Source organism: Penaeus vannamei, chromosome 25 (genome assembly GCF_042767895.1).
Source record: "Penaeus vannamei isolate JL-2024 chromosome 25, ASM4276789v1, whole genome shotgun sequence".
Classification (NCBI taxonomy): Eukaryota; Metazoa; Arthropoda; class Malacostraca; order Decapoda; family Penaeidae; genus Penaeus; species Penaeus vannamei.
Window position 1 is genome coordinate 8,272,501 of NC_091573.1, and position 7,500 is coordinate 8,280,000.

Below are 7,500 nucleotides of genomic sequence, written 5' to 3' on the forward strand. Positions count from 1 at the left end.
TGCAAGAGCGATGAAGGGGGAATATGCAAGAGCAGGGAAGGGGGACTATGCAAGAGCGATGAAGGGGGACTATGCAAGAGCGATGAAGGGGGACTATGCAAGAGCGATGAAGGGAGACTATGCAAGAGCGATGAAGGGAGACTATGCAAGAGCAGTGAAGGGGGACTATGCAAGAGCAGTGAAGGGGGACTATGCAAGAGCGATGAAGGGGGACTATGCAAGAGCGATGAAGGGGGACTATGCAAGAGCAGTGAAGGGGGACTATGCAAGAGCAGTGAAGGGGAACTATGCAAGAGCGATGAAGGGGGAATATGCAAGAGCAGGGAAGGGGGACTATGCAAGAGCGATGAAGGGGGACTATGCAAGAGCGATGAAGGGGGACTATGCAAGAGCGATGAAGGGGGACTATGCAAGAGCAGTGAAGGGGGACTATGCAAGAGCAGTGAAGGGGGACTATGCAAGAGCGATGAAGGGGGACTATGCAAGAGCAGTGAAGGGGGACTATGCAAGAGCGATGAAGGGGGACTATGCAAGAGCGATGAAGGAGGACTATGCAAGAGCAGTGAAGGGAGACTATGCAAGAGCGATGAAGGGGGACTATACAAGAGCAGTGAAGGGGGACTATGCAAGAGCAGTGAAGGGAGACTATGCAAGAGCGATGAAGGGGGACTATACAAGAGCGATGAAGGGGGACTATGCAAGAGCGATGAAGGGGGACTATGCAAGAGCGATGAAGGGAGACTATGCAAGAGCGATGAAGGGGGACTATACAAGAGCGATGAAGGGGGACTATGCAAGAGCGATGAAGGGAGACTATGCAAGAGCGATGAAGGGGGACTATGCAAGAGCGATGAAGGAGGACTATGCAAGAGCGATGAAGGGGGACTATGCAAGAGCAGTGAAGGGAGACTATGCAAGAGCGATGAAGGGGGACTATACAAGAGCGATGAAGGGGATATGCAAAGGCGATGAAGGGGGACTATGCAAAAAGGCAATTGAAGGTTATGCAAGAGCAGTGAAGGGGGACTATGCAAGAGCAGTGAAGGGGGACTATGCAAGAAGAGCGATGAAGAGGGGGACTATGCAAGAGCGATGAAGGGGGACCTATGCAAGAGCAGTGAATGAAGGGGATCTATGCAAGAGCAGTGAAGAGAGGACTATGCAAGAGCGATGAAGGGGACTATACAAGAGCAGTGAAGGGGGACTATCACAAGAGCGATGAAGGGGACTATGCAAGAGCGATGAAGGAGGAGACCTATGCAAAGAACGTGAGGAGACCTGCAAGAGCGATGAAGAGGACATAAGAGCAGTGAAGGGATACTATACAAGAGCGATGAAGGGGGACTATGCAAGAGCGATGAAGGGAGACTATGCAAGAGCGATGAAGGGGGACTATACAAGAGCGATGAAGGGGGACTATGCAAAAGCGATGAAGGGAGACTATGCAAGAGCGATGAAGGGGGACTATACAAGAGCGATGAAGGGGGACAAAAGGCGATGAAGGGGACTATGCAAGAGCGATGAAGGGAGGAGAACTATGCAAAAGAGAGCGATCAGGGGAATGTACCAGGCAGGAAGGGGACTATGCAAAGAGCGATGAAGGGGGACTATGCAAGAGCGATGAAGGGAGACTATGCAAAGGCGCAGTGAGAGGGGACTATGCCAAGAGCTGATGAAGGGGGACTTATGCAAGAGCATTGAAGGGGGACTATACAGGGGAAAGCTGATGAAGGGGGATGCAAGAGCAGTGAAGGGGGACTATGCAAGAGCGATGAAGGAGGACTATGCAAGAGCGATGAAGGGGGACTATGCAAGAGCAGTGAAGGGGGACTATGCAAGAGCGATGAAGGAGGACTATGCAAGAGCGATGAAGGGGGACTATGCAAGAGCGATGAAGGGGGACTATGCAAGAGCGATGAAGGGGGACTATGCAAGAGCAGTGAAGGGGGACTATGCAAGAGCGATGAAGGGGGACTATGCAAGAGCAGTGAAGGGGGACTATGCAAGAGCGATGAAGGGGGACTATGCAAGAGCGATGAAGGGGGACTATGCAAGAGCGATGAAGGGGGACTATGCAAAGAAGCGTGAAGGACTATTACCACATAAGAAAGCGATGAAGGGGGGACTATGCAAAAAGAGCGAGATGAAGAGAGGACTATTGCAAGAGAGCAGATGAAGAGGAGACTATGCAAGAGCGATGAAGGGAGACTATGCAAGAGCAGTGAAGGGGGACTATGCAAGAGCAGTGAAGGGGGACTATGCAAGAGCGATGAAGGAGGACTATGCAAGAGCGATGAAGGGGGACTATGCAAGAGCAATTGACAGAGGGGACTATGCCTGCAAGAGCGATGAAGGAGGACTATGCAAGGCGATGAAGAGGACTATGCAGAGCGATGAAGGAGATATGCAGGCGATGAAGGGGACTAAGAGCGATGAAGGAGGACTATGCAGAGCGATGAAGGGAACTATGCAAGAGCAGTGAAGGGGACTAGCACAAGAGCGATGAAGGAGATTTATGCAAGTGCGATGAAAGGGGACTATGCCACAAAGCGATGAAGAGGATTATAAAACCAGTGAAGGAGACTATTACAAGGAAACGTGAAGAGACTATCAAAAGAGCAGTGAAGGGGATACCGGGAGAGCGATGAAGGACTATCAAAGCAAGTGAAGAGGATTAAGAGCAGTGAAGAGGACCTATGCAAAAAGAAAAGAGTAGTAGAAGAGGGGACTATCAAGAGCACGAAGGAGACTATGCCAAGAGCGATGAGGTTCTGAAACGATGAAGGATATCTGCGAAGCCAGTGAAGGGGAGGACTAAGAACGATGAAAGAGGACTATGCAAGAACGTGAAGAGGGGGGACTATACAAAAGAGCGATGAAAGGGGATATACAGAGCAGTGAAGGGGGACTGTAGAGCAGTGAAGGGATAGAGCAGTGAGGAGACTATAAAAAGAGCGATGAGACCTGCAAAAGAGCGATGAAGGGGGACTATGCAAGGCGATGAAGGGGACTTATACAGGCGTGGAAGGGGGACTAACCTGGGAGGCGATGAGGAGACTATGCCTACAAGAGCAGTGAAGAGATATCAAAAGAGCAGTTGAGGGACCCCATGCTAAGGAAACAGTGAGACTATACAAAGAGCGATGAGGAGGACTATGCAGGCAGTGAAGGGAGGACTACCAAAAAGAACGTGAAGAGGAGGATTTATGCAAGAACGTGAGGTTATGCCAAAGCGATGAGATATACCACTGCAAGAAACGTTGAAGAAGAAGACTATACAAGAAGCGATGAAGGGGACTATGCAAGAGCGATGAAGGAGAAGCTATGAAGGGGACAAGAGCGATGAAGGGGACTATACAAGAGCGATGAAGAGAGGACTATGCTTCAAAAGCGATGAAGGAGACTATGCAAGAGCGATGAAGGGGGACTATACAAGAAGCGATGAAGGGAGGACTATGCAAGAGCGTGATGAAGAGGATTTATGCAGGCGATGAAGGGAGACCTATATCACAAAGGCGTGAAGGGAATTGCAAGAAGCGATAGAGGGGTTCTCCCAAAAGGCATTGAAGACTATCCAAAAGCGATGAAGGAAGTGCAAAAAAGGAAGCGACCAGAGGACTATACAAACGTGAGGACTATGCAAAGAGCGATGAAGGGGGGAACTATGCCAAGAGCGATGAAGGAGGACTATGCAAGAGCAGTGAAGGGGGGACTATGTAAAAAGAAGAACTAGTGAAGAGGATTATTGAAAACAGTGAAGGGGAGACTATGCAAAAAAGAGCGATGAGGGGACTATACAAGAAGCGATGAGAGGAGGATACTATGCAAGAGCGATGAAGGAGAGGACTATGCAAGAGCGATGAAGGGGACTATGCAAAGCGATGAAGGGGGGACTATGCAAAGAGCGATGAAGAGGGGGACTATGCAAGAGCAGTGAAGGGGGACTATGCAAGAGCGATGAAGGGGGACTATGCAAGAGCGATGAAGGAGGACTATGCAAGAGCAGTGAAGGGAGACTATGCAAGAGCGATGAAGGGGGACTATGCAAGAGCGATGAAGGGAGACTATGCAAGAGCGATGAAGGGGGACTATGCAAGAGCAGTGAAGGGGGACTATGCAAGAGCGATGAAGGGGGACTATGCAAGAGCGATGAAGGAGGACTATGCAAGAGCAGTGAAGGGAGACTATGCAAGAGCGATGAAGGAGGACTATGCAAGAGCGATGAAGGAGGACTATGCAAGAGCAGTGAAGGGAGACTATGCAAGAGCGATGAAGGGAGACTATGCAAGAGCAGTGAAGGGAGACTATGCAAGAGCAGTGAAGGGAGACTATGCAAGAGCGATGAAGGAGGACTATGCAAGAGCAGTGAAGGGGGACTATGCAAGAGCAGTGAAGGGGGACTATGCAAGAGCAGTGAAGGGGGACTATGCAAGAGCAGTGAAGGGGGACTATGCAATATTCGTGTCCTGTGACGTCTGCAGGTGTAGCTTGTGCGTTACCGGCTCCGTTTACGCAAATATACTGATTATATGATCGTGGACTTCTCTTGGCGAGGCTGCCTTGACAGATGTATATGTGTTTGTGTGTTTATCCATGTGTGTGTGTGAGTGTGAGAAAGAGAGAGGGAGATAGATAAATAGATAGAGAGGGAGGGAGAGTAGGAGAGAGAGAGAGAGAGAAAGGGGGGTGGGGTCGAGAGATTTAAAGAGAAAAAAGAAAATAATGTGTTTTTATGTATATATACATCAGTGAGAAAGAAAAAAAAAGAGAGAGACCAGCCTCCTACCCCTCCATCCCCAACCAGATCCCAAGCCAACCCTCCCCTTCCCCTCCCCTCCCCCCAAAAGAGCCCAACACACGCCCTACATCTATGTCCATCCTCAATCCCACCCAGACCCACTTTGCAGTCACCCCCACCCCCCCATCCCTCGCGCATCCCCCCCACACCCTCCACAACCCCCTACCACCTCACGCATCTCCCCCACCCCCCACAACCCCCTACCACCTCACTGCACAATCCTCCCCCCTCCCCTCGCCCACACCGCCTCTCGCACCCCCACCCACCCCACCCCAAGATCCCAAACCAGAAGGGGTTCGAACTATTTCCGGAATCACCCCGCGCTTTCCCCCCGAATTAATTCCTAAAGGCAGGTAATCTTGCAAGATGCTGAGCGTAATCCTGAGACGGTTCCGTGTCTTGTAACCGAGCCCCGGGATTTCTGTGTCCTACATCCTCGTGTTGGGTCAGGGGGTCAGGGGGTCAGAGGGGCCAGGGGGTTGTTCAAGCGTAGGGAAGGGGGAAAGGGGGAGAGGGAGAGAGGGAGGGAGGGAAGGGAGGAGGAGGGGAAGGAGAGGAGGAAGGAAGGAGGGAGGGAGAGAGAGAGAGAGAGTAAGAGAGAGAGAGAGAGAGAGAGAGAGAGAGAGAGAGAGAGAGAGAGAGAGAGAGAGAGAGAGAGAGAGAGAGAGAGAGAGAGAGAGGGCGGGGGAGAAGGAAGGAGGGAGGAGAGAAAGGAGAGAGAGGAGGAAGAGAGATAAGTGATAGAATGAATGAATGAAGAAAGAAAGAGAGAGGAGGAAGCAATAGATAGAAGAGAGAGTGAGATAGATAGATAGATAGAGAGAAGAGATTGAGAGAGAGAGTAAGAGAGAGGGAGAGAGAAAGAGAGAGAGACAGACAGAGAGAGAGAGAGAGACAGAGAGAGAGAGAGAGAGAGAGAGAGAGATAGAGAGAGAGAGAAATATGTTTAAAACAAAAAGGGAGAATGAAAGAAAAAAGGAGGACGAGGAGAGGACGAAAAAGAATCAAACTGAAAGACAGAAAAAACGAAATCAGAAAAAAACAAAAAATCCGAGAAGCCTGTTGATCTCTAGAGAGACTTCAATCTACAACCACGATTAAAAACCAGAATTTTTTAGGCTTCTGATATCGTTTTCCATTCGAAACCATGCTAATTGGTACCTTAAAGTCAATGCAAATTCGGAAATTTTAGCGTTTGGGCAAATTGTGGCTTCGGTTACGTACGTGCTCCATTCCTTTGCAAAAGAGCAACCGGTTCTGTACACGTGTGCCTCTGGACTGTTTAGAAATAATTTGTCTGAGTACGGTGGAAATCTTAATTGCTCACAGATTATTTAGAAAAAGAGGTAAAGGGGGGGGGGAAGAGGGAGGGAGGGAGGGAGAAAGAGATAGATAGATAGATAGATAGAGAGAGAGAGAGAGAGAGAGAGAGAGAGAGAGAGAGAGAGAGAGAGAGAGAGAGAGAGAGAGATGAGATAGGTAGATGAGAGAGAGGGAGAGAGAGAGAGAGAGAGAAAGAGAAAGAAAGAGAAAGAGATAGATAGGGAATGAAATTAGCACCAAACTTCTAACAGACAAATGATAATAAGAGAATAATAGTTTGTTATACATTTACGTAATGGCATCACTAAGATAAGGAAGATCTAATGTCACTCACAATGAAGATGGAATACTATTCTCGGTGATACATATAACAAATTGCAGCAGCAAAAAATAGATCTCGGCAAATTCTATGGTTCATAAAATTATCCCAAAGGCTTGTTAGCTGGAGTAATGTTGTCTTGTTTCGCGTCGTGTGTGGCCATTTCGTGAACAATTAAGAATATTTTCTCTTTTCTGGACTGGTTATTTGCTATGGAAAATAACAGACTTGAGTATGTTACACCGTGGATGCCTGCGTGTCATAAAAATATAATATTAGGTGTAGGAGATGAAGAGGGAAGGGTGGAAGGGAAGAAGGAGAGGAAGGGAAGAAGAAGAGAGTGGAGAGAAAGGGAAGAGGGAGAGGGAGGGGATAAGAGAGAGAGAGAAAGAGAGAAAGAGAAAGAGAGAGAGAGAGAGAGAGAGAGAGAGAGAGAGAGAGAGAGAGAGAGAGAGAGAGAGAGAGAAGAAAGAGAGAGAGAGAGAGAGAGAGAGAGAGAGAGAGAGAGAGAGAGAGAGAGAGAGAGAGAGAGAGAGAGAGAATAGAAAGGAAAACACAGAAAGAAGGAAAAGACTTCACTTCAGAAACTAGGTTTTAATATTAATTATCATTTGAAACTAAGTATCTTTGTGTTTATTACAAGTTGAAATCAGTAACATTTGTTTTCATTATAAGGAACAACAACAACTGAAGCACACAAAGCTTGTTTTGTGACGTTTGATCCTTACTTCAGAACCGAAAACAGTCCACTTAATATAGTTCTCTCTCTCTCTCTCTCTCTCTCTCTCTCTCTCTCTCTCTCTCTCTCTCCTCTCTCTTTTTCCCTCCCCCCCTCCTTATCTAAGGTCGATTGCACACCTAAACTTAATATTCAGTGGTGTTCAGGATCCTTCACTGCACTTGACCTGTCAGACGATTTAGAGGGGAAAAGCACTATTAGGGTAATAGTGATAATGCTGGTGGTGGTAGTGATAGTAATAGTAATGATGATCATGATTATAATGATCATAATCATCAGCATCATATTAATGATGATAATGATATTGAAGATGAAAATGAT

The 7,500-nt window shown here is 47.9% G+C and overlaps 1 protein-coding gene across 3 annotated transcripts in view; it reads left to right on the forward strand.

Annotated features, from left to right (window-relative positions):
* LOC113826908 (allatostatin-A receptor-like) overlaps positions 1–7,500 on the forward strand; it is a 129,030-nt gene that overhangs the window by 97,355 nt on the left and 24,175 nt on the right. The window lies entirely within an intron of this gene.